At 40.8% G+C, this 22,039-nt stretch overlaps 1 protein-coding gene across 1 annotated transcript in view; it reads left to right on the top strand.

Annotated features, from left to right (window-relative positions):
- The window catches only part of LSAMP (limbic system associated membrane protein), a 1,399,704-nt gene that overhangs the window by 593,946 nt on the left and 783,719 nt on the right, over window positions 1–22,039 (top strand). The window lies entirely within an intron of this gene.

The raw sequence follows: 22,039 nt of genomic DNA, 5'->3' as shown, positions 1-22,039 counted from the left end.
TGGCAGTATGTTGCACAGGTAGGGAGAGTGCAGTTGTGCTGATGTTCTGCTTACAGGCTTCCTGTGGGCATCTGGTTCTGCACAGTGAGGTCTGAGTTCAGGTCTATATGGGCCTTTGGCCGGATCCAGCAGGGTCTTGTTACGCTCTTAAGCCCCCAGAGGTATTTAAACGGCTGCTTTTGGAATGAGAATGTTTGAAGTTACACACCAAGAAACAGATCTTGATGAGACCCAGCAAAGCCATTCTTATGCCATTAAGAGTCCATGTCAATGATTGCCTGCGTTGATGGAGTGCTGCATTGTCTTGTTTTCCTCCACCAATCACCCCGATCTGAATGTAGGGAAATCATTTCCATGATCATCACACTGATGAGGTAGTACCGTTGAGAACACATTAAAAATGAGTATGTTGCTAAACAAGATGATACAACTCCACCTCTCTCTCTTCCTCAAGTACCCTCATTTGCAGAAAGACGCACAAAAAAATAATCATCATAATTTGATACTTTTTTAAAAAAAAAAGGTGTGGGAGAAGGGTAGGTGTGAGAGAAGATGGCAACATTATCCAACAAAATAGTGCTAATATGCAAAAAGTGAGACTGTTGCTAGAAACCAGAGAAGGGGAGAATGTGATTGTGCTCAGGATCTGGTCATTGGTTTCTCACAGGCATCTGGCTGGCCACTGTGAAAACAGGATGTTCAACTAGATGGACAGCGAACTCTTCTTATGCTCTGGTGTCCTAACGAAACCCAGCCATAGAATATTTCCCTTTGCTGCATTTTTACTATAGTAAGAGTTATAACAAACAAGCAAACAATAAACGTCCACTTGCAACAGCCCTTCAACCTTCCTACAAAAAAAGCACCAGGAGCTTATGAGTGATCACTTTTTCCCTCACCCCCAAGAGGCTCTAAGTCCCTTCTCCAGCATCTGATCACAGGCTCTTCATGAAATCACACAGCCCCTTAATGTGATAGCTCCAGGGGATGTGCCTGAGCTGATGAGAAAGGGAGAGTTTGTCAATCAGATGCCTCTGAAAGAAATTTGTTTCCCTTGAAGGATGCTGTTCTATCTGTAGAAACGCTTGTCAAGAGCTTGCTTTTTTCATTCTTTTCTCCCACTCCTACCCTATGTGTTCCTCCTGCAAGTTGTGAAGTATTGCAGCATTGCCTTTTCTTTTTTAAAAAAATCATATCACACCTGCTTCCTTCGTGGGCTTCCTTTTTTTTATTCTTCTAACCACTTTGAAGCTGCACTTGTCATTTGTTTGGCTGAGAAAGGAAACAGAACAGAGTACGAATTCATAGCTGGTTGTGTAGGAGTTGCTTCACAACATGTCTGTCTCCTACTTCAAAAACAGAAAATATGCAGGAACCTGGAAAGCTGCTTTATAACAAGTATGTCCAGTTGTCCATCCAGCTCAGCAGCTCCCCAGGGTGTCAGGACAGGGATGGAACTGTGGACCCTGTTCATGCAGGACACATGTGAGCTCATACCTAACTATAACATGGGTAGGAGGAAGATGTGAAGCAGGGAACCGCCTGTACTCACAGGACTCTCCAGACAGGAGAAAGTACAGAGAGCCTTCAGGGTAAAGGAGGTCCCCTATCAGACCTTTGGCCTCCAGAAGATGGAGGGTGACAAGGATGGTAACTGGAGGGGGTGGATGAATCAGTTGATTTTGCTTTCAGTTTCTTATGTTTCCCAGTCCTAAGAGGTCAGTGCAAGGATTTCCGCTTAAAACTACAACATGATGCTTATTTTTCCAAAATGGAGGGGCAGCAGGAGAGATTTTCCTTCAAGTCAGGTTGCACTCCCAGTTCAAGGAAAGCAATAGTGAAGCCCAATAAAACTGGCCCCATAGGAACTGAGTGTGCAAACAGGCCCATAATTCTCTCCTGTGACCTCAGGCGCCTTGGCAGGCAAGTCAATGTAGAAAGGGCTTTCTGAACGGGGAGCAGAGGGAAATGTACCATATTTCGAAAATATAATTATATCTCTGCCTCCTGCCATAAATTCATATCAATCTTGACATGGGGTTGCCTTTTCTTCCCACCCCCACCCCAAGGAGATGATTGACAACAGCATAACAGGCTGCAATTCAACGAGGAGAACATTTCCCATCTCTGTATACTACTCCACACAGAGGGAAGCCATTCCTGTTGAATTTCTCTTCACCTACATTACGAAACTGTTAAAAAGGCACGGTGCTCCTGTCACAAGGGTGGGCTGTGGGCAGCAGATAGGAACAGGATTAATCCTTGATTGGTGATCATTTCTGACTCTGTTGACAACAAAGGTACAAAGTGGGGAGGGAGGGGGGACAACATGAATTTTAACTGCCAATCTGAAGTAAATCTTTTTTTCTGTAATAGCACATGGGAATCTCCCCCCCCCAAAAAAAAAAACCTTTAACACTGTGCCAGTTCTGTCACTCACTAAGGCTTGTGGACTCCCTCTTAGGCTGTTTATGCCTCTAGATTTGTGCTTGCTTCTGCTTCTTGCACTCACCCTATTTATCTCCTTCTCACACACATTCTTTTTCGCCTTTCATCCTTCTGGTGCTTCATCTTTGTCACAGTTATGGCTCTATATCCTTCTTCCCTCTTCCCTTGTTATCCCCCTTGTTAGTTGTTGACTTGTTTTTCTTGCCCCCCTCCCCGCTCCCATTCTCTCTGTGAGGTGTGCGACGCATGCGCACGCCCCTCTCCTCTTCTTTCCTCACCCTTCTTACTCATCCTTTATCTCTTTCCCACTCTTTCTCTTTTTTCCAATTCCATTAACGAAAGTAGATAATAACTTGTGAATTCAAGTGGAACTTCATTTCTTAAACTGCACACTCGTGCTGGAACCCATTAAGCTCGATAGCGAGAAATGAGAGAAATCATAATTATCAGGCCAGTAAAATACATGAAACATAAAATTTGTCAGGGAAAGTAATTGAAATTATTGGAGCAGTTGGGTCTTGGTGCTGTGCAGGCCCGGAGTGATAATGGAAAGGTTATGGGCAATGTTTAGCAATGCTGATGAAGCCCAAGGTGACTCGCGCCACCACAGTCAGCAACTTTATGCTCTGCTTACATTAATTTGCTAATCCATCTTTAGAAATGGCCACACTGAGAAGAGCGCCAAGGTCCATAGAACCCCCACCAAAATTCTGGGGTAGTCAATAATGCAAAATGTTTACTTCCTTTCCCTCAGACTTTCATTTCTGATTTCTTGCATTTGGACAAACACATCTGCCCTTTTGTGTCCTCCTTCCGTTGGCTGGTTTGGCCTTTGTTTAAAATTTCTCTCTCTCTCTCTCTCTCTCTCTTTTAAGCATATCTGTGAAAAGTGTTTTTCCAACAGGTGAAACATGGGGAACATGAGCAGAAACTTCCAGGGTGCCCTATGGAAAACCATATATTCAACCTGTTTGTAAAATGAAAATGTCAGTGATTAACTTCCACTGGCCTGGCTTGGAAACAAACAACAACAAAACCAAATTGCTTCAGTCATACACAGTGTCTTGCGCTTATTAAATTTCTGTCTTCTTTTCTTCCTGGCAAGTGCATACATTTTAAAACTGGGGACAGAAACCCACAGCTATGCAGACCTTGTTGGACTACAACTCCCATCATCCCTGATCAAGCTAACTTGCACTTATGGGAGCTGGAGACCGGCAAAATTTAGAGGGTCATAGTTCCCCACCCCTGCTTTCAAACCTTACAGTGGCATGAATTTAGCATGTGAAGATACTCCCATCATACTGTTATTGAAATACTGCCTCTTTCTTAAAAGTTAACATTCCCAATGCTAATGTGGCAATGCACAGAAAGTGAGAACATCGGTTTATCTAGCTCAGAATTATATTCACTGACTTGCAGTGACTCTCCAGGGTTTCGGATGGAGTCCCAATCTTACTTGGAAATGTCAGGGTTTAAAGCTGATACCTTCTACATGCAAATCATGCCATAAAAAGCATGTTATATGAGGTCAGACTATTGGCTTATCTAGATCAATATTGTCTGTTTTGACTGGTAGCAGCTCTCCAGGGTCTCAGGCAGAGGACATTTGCACCAGCTATTTTCCGATCCTTCTTAGTTGAAGATGCTAGGGATTGAACTTCAGGCCTTCTGCACACAAAGCATAAGAACACAGAAGCTGAGTGATAGTGGCTCTCCAGGGTTTCAGGCAAGGTTTTATCCCAGTCCTACCTGGAGATGCTGCAGAACTTGGAACCTTTTGCATGCAGAGCAAATGCTCTACCACTCATCTATGGCTCTGAGTTTACTGGCTGAGGCCCCAGTCAAAAGACAAGGAAACAGCAGCAAAACAGTCTGGCCCATTCTTCTTGATAGGATGAAAATAGCAGGTGACTGTGCATATCTTCATGCCTTGAAGTGTCCTGTTAATTCAATCATATCAATAGAGCTCAGTCTGCAAGAATCAGTGTGTGTAACTATTCAATACATAGGGATAACAGGCTACCAATTGTTCATTACTGCAGATGAAGCTGCTTGGAAGGGGTGGGTTTAAAAGTTGGTAACGCTGCTTTTTAAGGTTTGTACATGCCATTGATTACAGACAATAAAATGTGGCTGATTGAGTACTTATAGGTTGTGCAGATTACAGTGCAAATGACATGTGACGGCAGTGCAAAAATGATGCATCTAGTTGCTGGGTTTTAATTTTTTAAAGATACTATTTTGAAAACCTGGGTGGGTTAAGGAAACAACAAATATAGCCATCTCCAAGCTGGAGCTTGTCAGTTTCCCAGGCAAGGACATGTTTTACAGAGCTAAATTTCAAACCCCAGGAAATAATGGTACATAATAAACTGGCCAAAAGACCTCTTAACAGCAGCCGCTGGAGCTGCACAGCCATAATACCACTCCCTTGGTGTTCAAAGCTCCTTATTACAGGGACTACATTAGATGAGGCTTGTCAGAAAAGGGCCAATTGGAGGTGGCTTTCCAGCAAGCCTCTTCTGTCACCATTAATACCTTTCTGATAGCAGTTACGAAAGCACCAGAGTGGGATTTTGCAGGTACAATTTGAGAATAATTTATGGTCACTTTTCTAGCCTTTCCTTCTTTCTACACATGACAATTGCTCATTGGATGTGGTTTTTACAGCATGATGTGTGAGCAACACCCTTTGGAGGGAACAAGCAACCAACACTCCTTGCAACTAGCAAAAAAAATTATATAGCAATATAATTGGGGTGGGGGTGGGGGTCATACAGCAAAATAAGCTGTTATCACCAAGAGGACTGAGTGCAAAATGACCACAGACTCAAGAAGCTGCTCTCTGCAAGAGTCCCTCTGGGGAGATGACTTCTGAATATATCAGCACTTTCATCTTTGGAGGTGTGGCCTGGGAAAACTCTCAGATAGGCTCAAGGGAAACAGAGATTCTGATATTATCTTCTTCTTGTCCTTGATTATTCTTTTGCATCAAGGGATGTCAGAAATATTTTGTAAAGCATGTAAAAGGATTTCTACAAAGGATGTAAAAGACGCACCAAAGAAGAAAAACAGCAATAGGTAACCAAGCAATATTCTCAAAACATGGCAGTGAGATCATTTTCAAATCAGGCATGGACAGGACTAGGGATGTGGTCCATGAGGGCTGAGTGGAAAACAGTCACCAAAAATTATCCATGTTGTTTGTGGGTGACAAAAGGAGAAGGGGGCATCTTGCTGAATGCTAATCTGAGGTGACATGAAATTCTCCCTCAGTTTTTCTCAGGAAGTTGTTTTCTGAGAAATACCAGTTCTGTGTTCTTTGACTGAAACACTGTTGTTAGTTCAGACTGGTAGATGAAGGAGGCAATGGAAGGCGAGAGGAGGAGTGGAAGAAATAGGGGCCAGGTCCTTGTTTCCTTCAGCAGTGTTAAGATAATATTAACAATGTTAAACTGGATCTACAATAGTGCCCAGAATTTATGAAAAAATTCCAGGGGAGGAGTCAAGTTCTCCAACAGTACAGGAGGGTCCCAAAAGAAAGTTATGTAAAATAATTTTAAAATGACTGTAAATTGTTTTCTAAATAACTTTTACTTAAATTGCCTATGCTCTAGTAACCTCTGAGTTAGATTACTGCAATGTGTAATGAACGTGGGGCTGCCTTTGAAAGTGATTTGGAAACTAAAGCTGGTGCAAAATTCAGTGGTCAGGTGGTTGACTGTGGCAAAATGGTCTCAACACATAACATATATGTTGTAAGCCACCCAGAGTGGCTGGGGAAACCCAGCCAGATGGGTGGGATATAATTTTTTTTTTTTTAAAAAAAATAATATTATTATTATAACACCAATACAGTGGACCCTCGAATTATGAACTGCTCTGGATAAGTAACTTTCGGGTTGCGAATGTGGCAAACCCGGAAGTGTATACTTCTGGGTTTTGCCACATGTGCATGCATGTGTGCAGAAGCGGCGCCTCCAGTTACAGACTTTTCAGGTTAACTATGGACCCCGGAACGAATTTAATTTGTATCTGGAGGGTCCACTGTAGTGGTTTGACTGCATTGGCTACCAATTCATTTCTGGGCCTAATACAAAGCACTGGTTTTGACTTACAAAGTGTTATGCTAGACCCCAATACCCCAAGAACCATCTCTCTCAACCAGGAACAACATGAGAATGGGCCTTCTCGGTGGTGGCTCTCCATTTATGGAATGTTCTCCCCAAGGAGACATGCCTGGCACCATCATTATTTGTTTTTAAGCATCCTTGTTCTCCCATGCTTTTTGGATCTTAATTTTCTGCTTATGGGGTAGGGTGGAGTATTAGTGAAAATAACACATTATATTGCAGGGAAATGATTCAAAAATATGTTTATTATGAGAAAGTCCCACAAAAGTGCTGGCACACATGCACGCATGCACATATACATATATACACACACAAACATACATTGTCATGCGCATGTGGAGAATTTAAAAATAAGAGGAAAATGAGAAAAATCAGAATTGAGAGTTTTGTTCATTCGTAAAGTCCAATCAGGTTATGTTGGCAGCTGAAGCAGAAAAAAATTCAGATTCACTAGATTAAAAATATGATATAGTATAGCTATAAGAGTTACTTGCAGCCTAATGTGGAGATACTTTCAGCAATAATCTGCAGGTATTCACAATTTGTTGGCTATCCCAATCAAAGGTGGACAAAAGAGCTAATCTGCCCAGACTCCTTTGAACAAAACTGACTACAGTTTAGAAACATAAGTGAAAGACTAAGCTTCACCTTTTGGTGACTCCCTGGTCTGTTGTTGTTGCTGCCACAGAGTCACTTTAGACTTTTCTTCTCTTTGCAAAAGGAGTAAAGAAAGGAAAGCCCCGTGACAGAATTTAAACTTGCAACTTTCCCCCGCTTCAAAGGGTTAGGAAGAAAGGCAGTGTAATGATTTGGGGTCCTACAGGCAGCTCGATTCATTGAGAGCTTTGGCCTGCATAAATATACCCCCCAACCACAATCAGGTTTTGTGGGATTTTAAAGAATTGTTTTTTTTTCCTGAAGAGGAGGGTGAGGGGTGGAAAGCATTCTTTGCTGTGTGGCTTTTGAGCTGTTACTAATGGTTTCCTTTGAATTCCAGGCTTGTTTGAAATTATAAACTTTTTAAATATATTTAATGCCGAACAGTCAGGGAAACAGCCCCCTCACAGTTCACGTTTCCTACTTGCAGGTTGCTCTTGTTTCCATGGTGATGGTACAACCACTGCGATTTGCTGACATTCACACCTCCCTCCTCACAGCTAGTGGACGGGTGCTATAAGAGGCCACTGTAATTGACTAACCTCCCAGCTAGCCAGCAGTTTTGTTCTGCCGTTGGCGAAAGAGGGATTTGCCAAGAAAAACCTCAATAGGGGGCTTTGCCTGTTAGAACATGCTAGGCAAAAGGCTGATGCCTGCCTGAGTATATTTGATAATGATAGGGCTAATCTCTCTCTCTCTCTCTCTCTCTCTCTCTCTCTCTCTCTCTCTCTCTCTCTCTGAGTGAAGCTCCAGCAGACTCTCTAAAGTTAATGGGAGACAATGGAGACAGTCTTCTCCATTCCTTACAACACGGATACCAACTGTTGCTCTGTGGACACATAAATAATTTGTGGCAAATGCTTGCTTATTTTATTTATTTTCTTATTTATTTCATAAAATTTATACACAAATTTATCGTAAAAAACAACACCACCTCAAAGTGGTTTGCAAAAAGAAGAAACAATTTAAAAAATACTTTAAAACATACAAAAGTTAAAAAGGATTAAATTTACCTCAACTTCCTAAGTATCTGGGTAGGCTTGTCTAAATAAGAATGTTTCTGCAGGGGCTGGAAAGTGTACAGTGACAGTGCCTGTTTTTTATCAACAGGCAGGGAGTTCCAAAGTATAAGAACTATTGAGTTCTTACAAACGCAGGGCAGGTATTATGTGGCAGCCCGTAGTAGTGCCAATTCTGCTGATCGAAGTGGTTGAGTGGGCGAGGTGATATTGTGGGTAAACTGGTCCCAAGTTGTTAAGGGCATTATATACTAAATACAGTGGTACTTCGGGTTACATACGCTTCAGGTTACACACTCCACTAAGCCAGAAATAGTGCTTCAGGTTAAGAACTTTGCTTCAGGATAAGAACAGAAATTGGGCTCCAGCGGCGCGGCGGCAGCAGGAGGCCCCATTAGCTAAAGTGGTGCTTCAGGTTAAGAACAGTTTCAGGTTAAGTACAGACCTCCGGAACGAATTAAGTACTTAACCTGAGGTACCACTGTAGTAACACTGAACCTGGCCCAGCAGCAAATTGGCAACCAGAGCATATCTTGCACTTGAGCTTCCTCAGAGGAAAATATTCTAGTTGCGGCATATTTTGCACCCTCTCAGCTTGGCACCCTGGGGGGGGGGACTGCTTGCATTGTCCAAATCCAGCATGCACATTTGTCCCTTTAGTTTGGGAGATCTTAAGGGGGAAATCCCTAAAAACCTCCTAAACAGTAGATAGCTGGTTGTTTGCTTCTTTGTCTTTTCATACCCCCCCCCCCTGCTTTGCTGTCTTTTCCATGCTTTATTCAGCTTGTAGAATCGCATATGAGTCAGAAAGGTTTTACCAAGCAAGCAACAGTTCACTTCAGTCTTTTTCCCATTGTTGCTTTTCTCCTCGCTTAAGTAGGCAAAGTGGTTTAAAAACAAAAGCACACAAAGAGACCAAGAAAGCTCTGGGGAATTCTATGAGATCTCTCCAGGCTTTGAAGTAGGTAAGCAACAATTTATGTGCATGATGGGGTGGTGATGGGGAGATAAAATGATGAATTCAAGCGATAACAAAGGTAGTAGCCTCTTTCTTAGGCAGCCACGTATCAGGCCCCCTTTAAGACATAAGCATCAAGGAATATAATGGTGTCTTTAAATACTAGCAAATTATGAGAGAGTCCCAGCACTGGAAAAGACTTCAAAAGTCGTCAACACGGTCCTCAACAGGGCTCTTTCAATTTCACTTTAGCTGAAGAAGAAGAAGAAGAAGAAGAAGAAGAAGAAGAAGAAGAAGAGGAATTTGGATTTGATATCCCGCCTTTCACTCCCCTTCAGGAGTCTCAAAGCGGCTAACAACCTCCTTTCCCTTCCTCCCCCACAACAAACACTCTGTGAGGTGAGTGGGGCTGACAGACTTCACAGAAGTGTGACTGGCCCAAGGTCACCCAGCAGCTGCATGTGGAGGAGCGGAGACACGAACCCGGTTCCCCAGATTACGAGACTGCCGCTCTTAACCACTACACCACACTGGCTCTCGAACCCTAGGAATCTGAGGTAGAATCTGGGGCAGGCAGAAAGTTCTTCTCTATGGCAAGTATTCACTTAGAGTTCAAGCAATATACAGTAGTACCTCGGAAATAGAGGCAGTGAGAGATTTTACTTTCTTGGGTTCCGGGATCACTGCAGATGCAGATGACACAACCTTGATGGCAGAAAGTGAGGAGGAATTAAGGAACCTTTTAATGAGGGTGAAAGAGGAGAGCGCAAAATATGGTCTGAAGCTCAACATCAAAAAAACGAAGATCATGGCCACTGGTCGCATCACCTCCTGGCAAATAGAAGGGGAAGAAATGGAGGCAGTGAGAGATTTTACTTTCTTGGGTTCCGGGATCACTGCAGATGGTGACAGCAGTCACGAAATTAAAAGACGCCTACTTCTTGGGAGAAAAGCAGTGACAAACCTAGAAAGCATCTTAAAAAGCAGAGACATCACCGTGCCAACAAAGGTCCATATAGTTAAAGCTATGGTTTTCCCAGTAGTGATGTATGGAAGTGAGAGCTGGACCATAAAGAAGGCTGATCGCCGAAGAATCAATGCTTTTGAATTATGGTGCTGGAGGAGACTCTTGAGAGTCCCATGGACTGCAAGAAGATCAAACCTATCCATTCTGAAGGAAATCAGCCCTGAGTGCTCACTGGAAGGACAGATCCTGAAGCTGAGACTCCAATACTTTGGCCACCTCATGAGAAGAGAAGACTCCCTGGAAAAGACCCTGATGTTGGGAGAGATGGAGGGCACAAGGAGAAGGGGATGACAGAGGACAAGATGGTTGGATAGTGTTCTCGAAGCTACCAGCATGAGTTTGACCAAACTGCGGGAGGCAGTGGAAGACAGGAGTGCCTGGCATGCTCTGGTCCATGGGGTCACGAAGAGTCGGACACGACTAAACGACTAAACAACAACAACCTCGGGTTACAGACACTTCAGGTTTCATATGCTTCAGGTTACAGACTCTGCTAACCCAGATTAGTACCTTGGGTTAAGAACTTTGCTTCAGGATGAGAACAGAAATCGTGCTGTGGCAGCGGGAGGCCCCATTAGCTAAAGTGGTACCTCAGGTTAAGAACAGTTTCAGGTTAAGAACGGACCTCCAGAACGAATTAAGTTCTTAACCTGAGGTACCACTGTATACAATACAGCACCAATTACAAAATTTAGAATATTTTTAAAAGCCAATTCATTTTCCTACCTAACAAGCAACACAAGCAGTATATTAACATTTAAAATAATCTATTCCACAAGCAAAAAAAACATGGTTCCAAAAGGTCTGGGGAATTAAAGAAGTCTTCACCTGGTGCTGAAATGACCTTAATGTAGACACCAGGTGAACCTCAGTGGAAACAGCATTCCCTATTCAGAGCACCACCACCAAAAAGGCAGTGTTTTTAGTAATACTCAACTCTTTGGTGTGGGGGAACCTGGTGAAGAATCTCTGAATTAAGTTCTCAAAATCCAGACAGGTGTAATTGAGAAGTACCGGTATATATCTCAGGAACGGAGCTTTGTCCCATCTACAAAAAGGGCAAATATCTTAGAACAACTTTTATGTATTGAGATTGTGGCATGAGTTTTGTGCAGCGTTTCCTAGGCAACCTGAGGTACTGTTTTTGCGGAGAAAGATAATAGTTTCAGAAAGTCAGGAAAATTCCTTCACTTGAATTGTCGTTTTGGCAAGTGGTTCTTTGGAGTAGCAGTCACTCACTAAACTGGCGTGACAAGACTGCTGAATAGCTGCTTCAATGCACTTGGAGCCTCTTGTGTGTGCAAGCTCTTAAACATATGAAAGAAATTGCTAAGATAAATGTGATTTGTAATCTTTTTTCACTTTATAATTTAACCTTTTTTTCTCTGGTCTGAACTGTTTCTGCTTCAGTGATTCAACTTAAGGGGATGGTGGGGAAGAAGATTTGAGCACCTGTATTAAATATTCTTTTGTACTCGGCAACACAATGTACTTCTTATCATGCAACAATTCCATAAGTACATCAGAGTCATGTGTAAATGTTTGGATGGATATGCTATAAGCAAGCGAAGACTACTTAACCTCTTACAGTTTTTAAGAGTCCATTCACACGTTAGAAAAAAGGGTGAGGAACTAGGAGCATGATTAAATTTTGTTTTCTTTACTCCTAATGCCATGTCAGAATACAAATTTGCACCTCTCATCGGTGATGAGATCCATAGCCCTCAGAAGTCTCCTGGAGCTCCTGGTTGCTGAAATTAAATGTGTTTTCCTTAGATTGTCTCTAGATTGTTTGACTCTTTATTGGGACATCCAGGAGTTATGAGGTGTGTCATTGCTGGATTTTTGGAAATCATCATGGGTCGCTGGAAGTTAACCCGTGGCTTGTTTCTCAACCACACTATTCTGCCTCTGACCCTAAGGTTTGTATAGGCATCATAACTAGTATCAGTTGATAGCTTCATTCTCCATGAATCCATCTAATTCCTTTTTAAGGCTAAATTGGCAGCTATCATTACGTCTTGGGCTTGCAAATTCCATAGAAGTGTCTCTTTAATCAGTCCTGAATCTTCATCCATTCAGGTTAATTGGATGGCCTAGGTTCTCATATTATGAGAGAGCGGGGAAAAACTTTTCCCACATCATGCATAATCTTGTAAACCTTTACATGCCACCCAATGACCCCAATGTTACAGGGTGCAGGACATTAGGGTTTAGGGTGCTAGGGTTTAGGGATGCATTTCAGATACTATCTAACCTGATTTGGACTAATGTTCAAATGGGAACATTATTATACTTTAGATTTTGCACTTCTATGAGTTTGGCAATAAGGTTCTACCAGTGCTTTTTTTTTTTTTTTTGCTAGAAAAATAGGCACTGGTACTCACCATGAAGTTATTATAACAAGTGTCACACTTTTTAATGAGGGAGGGAGGGAGGGAGAAGTGCCAGTACTGCATGCCCTTGAGTACCCCCTGAAAAAAACACTGGGTTCAAGACATACAAAAATATACAAAAATGCATTAAAATGCATATTATAAGATAAACTACATTGAAAATGTGTTCATTGAATCAAAATACATATTTAAATGCATACTTTGTGATAAAATACATATGTAAATACAAGTTTTCAGGCCAACATTTTTTAATGCAGTTTAATGCAAGAATGTGATGGACCGAAGGAATGAATTAATACATGTGAAGCTGAAATGACACAGAAAGGGACTGATAAACCCTACTTGGGTTTTGATTAGAATGGGGAGATGAGGTTTGGGGGTCAGAAGTCTTGCTTCCCATTCTGAGGGAAATGTCCTGAACTCTGATGTTCATCTCCAAGCCATACTCAGGAAAACATCTACAATGTTTGTTTATGTCTCAAACACATTTTCATTTGCAGAAAGAAATACCACCAAGGTTCATGTCGTTATAAAAAAAATAAGCAATCCAATTGCTTCCAATTAATCCAATCCAATTAAAAAAACACCCAATAAACAACAATAAAATTAACAGCAAAATATCATCAAGGAACCAAGAACAATAGACACTGACACTAATGGTCATGGAGCACCTGGGTAAATACCTATTCCTGGTCCCTAGACTGGAAACATGTGGATATGCTTTATGCCCAAGGAGATAAATTGCAGCCCACCATTAGACCACTAGCCAGTTTTTGGTGGATCACATAGTACCTTCTTATATCTCTGTTTCTTGAAAGGAATGCAAGAATAGATCGGTCTCCTCCAATCCAGCAAGGCACTTAAGCAAGTAGTCATGCCCCAAACTATCCTGTATATACTGTTTTGCTTAGTAAATTAAAAGCGCCTGAGTAGACCATATGAATTCTAGCTTAAAACAAATTAAAACAAGGAGACCACACAAGTCTGATGTCAGCCCAGTCCTTGAAACCATTCTTTGAAAGTGCAGGTCATCCTTCAGGGACCATCTACAAATCTTGCTGGAACCAACTGTAGTTTCAGATAAGACCCTTGGAGAATGGCAAACTATGCTGTCAACTTTCATTTAGGATAATAAAAAGCTGAGAAAATACTATGTGATAGCTGGGAAAATGGGGGGACACTGGAATGCCACCTATCTGATTGTATTACCATGTATCTAAACTTTTATTGTTATTAGACTAGCTTGCTGACAACAATGATCAATCTTCATTGTCAGTTTCACAATTATGTAGCAGGCTGCTTTTATATTCATTAATGTGTATAAGGAAAAGGAAAGGCAAATAATTTCTCTCTCTCTCTGTCTGTCTCTCTTCCAGTTTTATTTTTGATTCATTATTGGCAACTTGGGTTAACTGCAGATCAAAGTTTGCTCCATATATATAATCTCCTGCACCTCTCTGGTTAGCTCTTTTACCTTAATAAATAGTGCAAAAAATTCAATTGGAATAAAACCCCCACACAGAATAGATAAATAGTAACACATAATAACAAAGCCATACCTGATGGGAAGAATTATGCAGGTAATAAAAAGTTTATTTGAGTACAAAAGTAGGGGAAAGAACAGAATTTTAAAAAATAATAACCTTTTCAGGGAGAAAAAGGGGGGGAAACCTCTCAGTATAATACTCTCAGTGCATTAGGCCATTAGACTCTGATTGGTCTAAAAGCAATATGATAAACCCTGGAGTGAAAATATTTTTCTTTACGAGAGATTCCTAAATCTCACTTTGTTAAAATGGTGACACAATAAATTTATTCCTCTCCCCTGAAAATCTGTAAAATATACAATTGAGGTAGAAAATGTTGATTCTGTAATTATGTTAATGAAAATTTTGTCCCTTTGTAGTGGATAGGCATTAAAAAAATACTGAAATGTGGTATCTGTAACCATCAGTGACATGTTAGAATTGCATTAACCTTTGAGTTTCTTAATTTACCAATCGAATTATATAAATTATAAAGTACTAGAAGAATATTATGAGTCTATTTTAAATTTTGGCTAACTTCTAGATTGACATTTGTAAAAAAAAATGGAAAGTATGCACAAAACCTATCAAAAAGAGTGGTTAATGTAGATCTTGGAGACAATCAAATTAGTAAAACTAACAGGATTTAAAAGGTCACCATTTAAGTGACACCTTTTGAATGAGAAACAGAGTCTGGTTGTTCGGTATATAGGGCAAGAAAACCAAATGGATATCAAATTATTATTCTCTTTAAAATAATAGCAAAGATAATTCAGCAGAAGAAAAGATAGTAACTAATTAACATACAGTGTCACAGCTCAAGCACTCCAACAAGGACTTTAAAAAATTATTCTTTTTCTTTAAAAGTTAGAACAAACACAGGAGAAGAAAAGTAAGTTAAGTTAGATACACCAAATCTATGGTCAAATTTCATATTTTCCATTTGTCCATGCTAATTAGTTGGTTTCTTTTTCTTCTTTATTACCTGGATTAACCCGTTTACCATTTTTTAAAAAATAAAACACCTCAGAACCCAAACTTTTTTGCAACTGTTTCAATAGTCCCAATCTTAGTTGTACTCAGAACCCTTTCAGAACTCCAATTTAGGTGGCAAAGATGTATAGGAGCTGCTTTTTGTGTGAATTAGTATTGTGTTTTCACCTGTAAATTCATTTTATTCCATATCTGCATTAACCTGCACTTTTTAATGCATCAAATAATATTTTTGTATGGATTATGTTTTTAATTTTTTTTGAAATGTATTTGACCTCAGAGTATGTATCTTTAAATGGATTTTATGTCAAAATAAAATTCCTAGACATATTTTCTGTCAAAATATATATCTCAAGAAAACAAGAAAAACACTGAAATACTATTAGAGTTGAAAACTGCTCCTGGACAACTCCTCAAAATCCATCATGTTTTCCTCCCCCACCCCCACCCCCGCTTTGCTGTCGTAACTGAGAGATAATGCCAAAACTTTTGATCATTTTGTTAATCTAGTTATTTGTTCAGCCTTTGATTTCTTGGTGTATTCCTTCTGAAGCTCTGAGGTGTGATTTGGCCAAATTCCAGCAAGAATCTTTGCATCCTTATTTTTGTAAATGCCTTCTGATTTTAATTAGAGAAGCTGCCTTTCATTTCAGATGTGAGTGTGTGTGTGTGTGTGTGTGTGTGTGTGTGTGTGTGTGTTGTATATATCTCCTGTTTTTGGTTAAGAACAGATATCAAATCCCAGCTCAGAGGTGCAGACATTTTTGTATGAGGCAAGTGAAGCTTACTATTACTACTACTACTGGCGTGCTCTGGTCCATGGGGTCACAAAGAGTCGGACACCACTAAACAACCAAACTACTACTACTACTACTACCACTACTATATGCTCTGTTGGAGAAAGTTAAATTCCCCAAAATGGCTGGCAGAAAGTTTAATAATATTCTGGGCTGCAATCAGCAAAATGTAACAGTTAGCTTTAAAAAAAAAATCAAACAAAATAAAAATAAGTGTTTGTCCATTTTCCTATGTCCATCAGTGGGTCTAAATTTCAGGGATGCTGGAGAAGGGGTTGCCAAATTTTCATTCCCCCCCCCCCCGCCCTTTATTTTAAAGGCCAATAGTAAGAAGATGAGACTCAGTGTCCTTGTGTGTAGACAGGGCTTCCCTCTGATATGAAGGAAACAGTTTTAGTTCACCGAGAATCTGTTGGGAGCAATGGTCCAGTATGATGCTGTCTCTCACAAAGTCATTGCTTTGAGCATTTCTCCAGAATGGGAGCAGGAGCACCAGGTTGAAGCAGAGCTCTGAGTAAGTGCTGGCCTAGTGCCATCCCAAACCCGAGCTTACCAGAAATTGGGCAGCTGTAACGGTAGGTGGTAAAAGAGAAGCACAGGGTGAAGACCCTGTGGTGACTACCGCCATCTTCTTCTCTCCAGAGAATAATGGGTAATGACAGTGTCAGGCTTGCCATTGGATAAATTAGGGCAGGTGTCTCAGGCAGCAGAAGCTGCTGGTGAGCAGTGGTGGTGATGTGTTGGACAGCAGAGTTAGTGTGTTCCACATGGCTTTCCTTGCACCCCCTATGGTAGCCTACTGCCCTCATTTTTAGTGGAGAACACTGTCCCATTGACAGTGTTGAAGTAAGAGATTCAGCTGCTTCTGTACCATCTTGTCCATCCTCAGGCAGCAGAATGATGACATATCACAGACCCACATACTTGGTGCTTCTCCTCTGACCATTAAGTCACAAAATCTTCTGAAAATGGGAAAAATCAAAGAGGCCAGCATCAGTTGCAGTGGGCATGGGCATTTGCCCTATCATACTAGGTGGTGATGTTTGGTGTCCTTTGGAAGAAAGAAAATTGAATGAGTCATTGGCTGAGGCAGCAATGTGGTCCCCTTGCAGATGTTGTTGGACTGCCACACCCATAAGCCACAGTCAACATTGCCAGTAGTAGTGATGATAGCAGCTGGCATCCAACAGCATCTGGAGGGCACTACATTGGCTATCCTTGCTTTAGATAGTAGATTGTGCCTGCTGGATGAGCCGATACAAGAACCAGACTCCATAGGACCTCTCAGAATTTGATCAGCTTATAGTTAAAAAGTTTCTCCACACTTTCACATAATGAAAAGTGTGTATGTACACAATTTAACATTGATATGCAGTATATTTTGGGATTTTGTATGTAACGTGAATTTAATTTCTAAATTTAGTGTGGACATTTGTTTATTTATCCATTCATACTCAAATTTGATTAGATTACTGGCCTGTGGGCAAAGCCTGTTTTTCTATTTTATGTTTGTATAGACCCTGATAGTCCTCTATTGTGTGATCATTCAATGCCCTGTTGGTGGTGTCACTTCTGGGTGCTGCCCAGTTGACACTAACCTGGAATGCCCTGCCTGGTGCCATGCATTGGTCTCTTTGTTTCAACATTCAGTTTAAAACATTCCTGTTCATCCATGCATTTGATGGCTGGAAGAGACGGTTCCTGGTAACCTTGAAGTTATTAGATGAGAGGGTATGAGACTGTTTGTGTGGTGATCAGTTTGTGAGGAAAATATACCTTCCCACAACTGGATCACGGTGTGAAGAATGTTCCTTGGTTTCCCCTGTTCTAAAAGTAGATATGGGGCCATTGCATTATGGGAAATATATCTAATTAACATCTAAGATCATCCTTGTTATCGTTGAATGTATATTTAGGTGATCTCAAACATTGCTGATTCCATATGAAATGACTAGTTTTTAGAGCTTGACTCCCAGCATGCATGTGGAAAGAAAACATTTCAGGGTTCCTGGAGCTTGGAGCCTGCCTTGTCTGTTTGCATAATCTGCAAGGAGTCAAAGAAACAAATCGTACTGAACTGATTAATTGTTAAGACCTTTGGAATGCTTATTTATGTTGCAGTAAGCATCTAAAAATATTGGAGAAATTGGTTAAAGAAGGAGGACCATATGAAAAATGGTTCACACGATGGAGGGCAAAAACAAGCTATATATTGCATTTGTACATTGTTTGCATCCATTATATGCAATCTACATGGGAATACTGTTTTTAATGGTTTACATTTTATTCTGATTAGAAGTATCATTAGCCACTTTATCCTTTGGAAAAAAGAATAGTGGAAATATTTGCTCACTAAGACACATAAATGTAAAGTAAGAAGTTCATTTTAGACAGCAAATCCTAATGTGTTGTGTGAAATTAGAAAAAAATCCCCTTTGCCAACTAAATCTACACATCAACTGGCATTACTAGTTTCTTGGTACAATTAATGACACCCCCCATACAAACACACAATTAATAAAGTAACAAGATCCTTTTGGTTTTTTCTTTGGCACACATTATTCACCACCCAGAAATCAAGTTATATATCAGAAGCACAAGTCCCAGGTTTTAAATAAGCAGCTGGACAAAACATTCTCTCTGTATGTGTGTGTGTGTGTGTGTGTGTGCGCGCACACACACACACACACACACACACACACACAAGTTGCCAACCTCTGATCTATGCACAGTGAAGCCAGGAGTAAACAAATTATTCACAGTGACTTTATTTGTCCTTGTTTATCTCATAGTGCCAAGACACCCTTGTATATATTCTTTTATCTATCCATGGACAAAGATTAGCAGCTTCATTGATGATGCTGTGGAGGAAGGCCAAGGGGATATATGGGGTTTTTTCCAGTTTTTCACTGCCTAATATATATCTACATGCATACATATGGATTTTCATATACAAAAAATTAAGCAAATCCACAAAAATGCTTAATATCAAACTTATCAAATTTAAGCAACAAACACCAACCTAAAGCCTTTCTTGTGTATATCAGCACAGGCAGATATAGGTGTGTCTCAGGAAAAAGTTACTCCAAACAGGATCAAAACAGGTAAGGCCCACTGCAACTACTGAATTTTGTGAAACACAAATGTTAGCAACTTCTGGTGATCACTTCAAAAAGTTGTAAACATTACAGCCCCCCATGTTTTTCCCATACCTTGTTTCACTCTGACTCTGGATACACCTGTAAAGCAGAAATGGAAAAAGGAAAAAGAAAGGAAAAAGAAAGAAAGAAAATCCTATACTTTGCCCTCAGAATTGGGTTTCAGACAATAGTTTCATTTTCTAAGTCTGGATTTCAGAGACTGGCTGGGTAAGTTATCCCCATCAGGATTTAAGTCATGCCTGAAGCTTCCATCAATCTCACCTCCCAAATCAAATGAGCTCACTCAGGTGTGTTGGAATGGGGGATCACATATTGGGACCGGCAGTGCCTGAGGTAAAAAAATAAATAAATAAATCTGTGCATTTCTCTGCCGAATCCAGTGAGTTGCCCTTGGAGTCCTCTTGACTCATCATAGTTGGCTTCCCTCCCTTCATCAGTATTTGGTTATAATGTAACCATATTTTTGTCTGCTTCACTTACCCCTTTCATTCTTTTGTGATCCTGCTCCCCCCCCCCCGCCGCCGCCCTTTTCCCTTCCTCACTCAAGACATAAACTTTAACGATGAGATTTCATGCTCAGTCAAGTTTTCGAAAGCCACTTATGAAACATCAATCAGATTACATACCTGCTCTGGCTGGGCAAGCTGCTTTCTCCTCCTTACAGAGGGTTGATGGTTGAAGATAAATAATGAATTAATACCCACAGCATCTCCCTCCTCCAACTTCCCCTCCCTCTCTTGCAAACTCTCTGCAGGTGATGACTTAGTTGCTGTGAAAATTGATATTGCTATGAAATCTATCCTTAGGCAACTTCATTGCCACTATAGGCATGCAATATGTAACCTCCTGTTGCTAGAGCAACCTCCATGCTCTGGTAACTTCCCATTTAGACTGTTGTAATGCACTCTACAGAGAGCTGCCCTTGAAGACAGTATAGAGATTGCAGCTAGTGTAAAAGGCAGCTGTCAGGGGGCTGACAGTTACATCATACTATCTATCTCTATCTATCATCTATCTATCATCTATATATCTATATATCATCATCTTTCTATCATCTACAGGATTACTATTCTTGCTGGAGTCCTCAAGGCAGCTTAAAATATGTAATATTGAAATCCCACTATTATTATTATTATTATTATTATTATTATTATTATTATTATTATATTTTTTAAAAAGACATATGAGTGAAAGTCTACCAAACAAAATAGACTTCTTCTTCTTCTTTTAAAAAAGGAAACTTAATAATCAACATAACATAGTTAGTCAGATATGCCAGAGACAGCAGTAGGCATCATTCCAGCATTGCCCTTTCCTACGTGGCTCAACTGGTGATAACATGAGTGAGAAGCTTCAAAAATCCTGCAGTGTCATCGAAGCATCTGTCTTTATTGGGTCAGCTCTCAAATTTCATCTTCAAAGGTCATCCCATTCCCCTTTGTATGTGCCAGAGCATTTCAAGATACCACTAATTAAGTTTAAACAGAGAAGGGGGATTTGCTGGTAGGTGCAGATTTGCCACGGACTCCGAAGAAACCTAGTGGGAGAGAATTTTGTTTTGTTTGTTCAGATTTATTTAAAGCTCCTCAAGCCTGCCTAAATGTAAATGCAAATATGGGAGCAATAGCTGTACCACAGATGGCTTTCTTTGTCGTCCCCCGCCCCCCACGAGAGCTTTACTCCAGCAGCAACACACGTCAACCATTTAATCCACCAAATAATAGCTCACATAACAAGGCTCAGTAAATTGTTCCATCTTCTTGGGCCTGCAAGTTTCAACAGAATAGTAAAAGGTAAAGGACCCCTGGACGTTTAAGTCCAGTCAAAGGTGACTATGGGGTTGCTTTCAGGTTGAAGGAGGCAGCGTTTATCCACAGACAGCTTTTTGGGTCACGTGGCCAGCATGACTAAACTGCTTCTGGCACAACAGGACACCGTGACGGAAGCCAGAGTGCACAGAAATGCCATTTACCTTCCTACTTCAATGGTACCTATTTATCTACTTGCATTGGCGTGCTTTCGAACTGCTAGGTTGGCAGGAGCTGGGACAGATCTAGTTACCCCTAGATCACTGTGTACCCTTTATACGAGAGTTGCCCTTGGAGCCTGTCCACTTGATGCAGAACTCAAAGACCTTCCTCCTGAAGTGCTTGACTGGCTGGAAAAAAAATGGTCCAATTCACTTCAGATGGCAAGACCAACTCTGCACTTATCCACACTTACCTTTCCTCTGCTCTTGCCAGCTCTGTGTCTGAGCACCCCTTTTTTTGCCCCAGAGCTTTCCCCGTGAAAACTGCTCTTTCATGCTCAATTGGAGCGAACGTCAATATGCAAAAAAGCTGAGTTGACATTTGCTCTGACAAAAAACAAAACAAAAATCGTATTGTTTGTACCTCGCCCATCTGACTGGGTTGCCTCAGCCACTTTGGGCGGCTTCCAACAAAATATAAAGACAGAGTAAGACATATATAAGACATTAAACTTTCCCTATACAGGAATTGAGTGCTAAAGAACTGGGTTTTGTGGGGAAAGCTCTGGGATAAAAATAAAAATAAATCCTTGGACAAAGAGTTTTTAAGCACAGAACTGTGCTTGAAAAGAGCGGGGCAAAAAGTAAGCAAGCCTATGACTCACCAGGCCCATGAAAACATGCAGGATCCCAGAGAGCAGCTTGCAAATGCTTTGTTCTTTCCCAGTATTTTTATTTATTTATTTTTTTGCTCCCACAATGCACTGAGTTAAGTCAAGATTTGGCTTAGTTCTAGGATGGAGAGCCTCCGCCCTATGTTCCAAATGCGGCCTGCATGACCATTTTCTTCAAACCACACCCACCTGACCCCATACCTGAGATCATATATGATGTCAGGTGTTGAGCAAGTACTGGTGTGGCTTCCAAGGAACAACTGAGAGCTTAAAGTGAG

This window comes from Podarcis gaigeae, assembly GCF_964106915.1.
Source record: "Podarcis gaigeae genome assembly, chromosome: 4".
Classification (NCBI taxonomy): domain Eukaryota; kingdom Metazoa; phylum Chordata; class Lepidosauria; order Squamata; family Lacertidae; genus Podarcis; species Podarcis gaigeae.
This window is presented reverse-complemented; position numbering and strand designations above follow the sequence as displayed.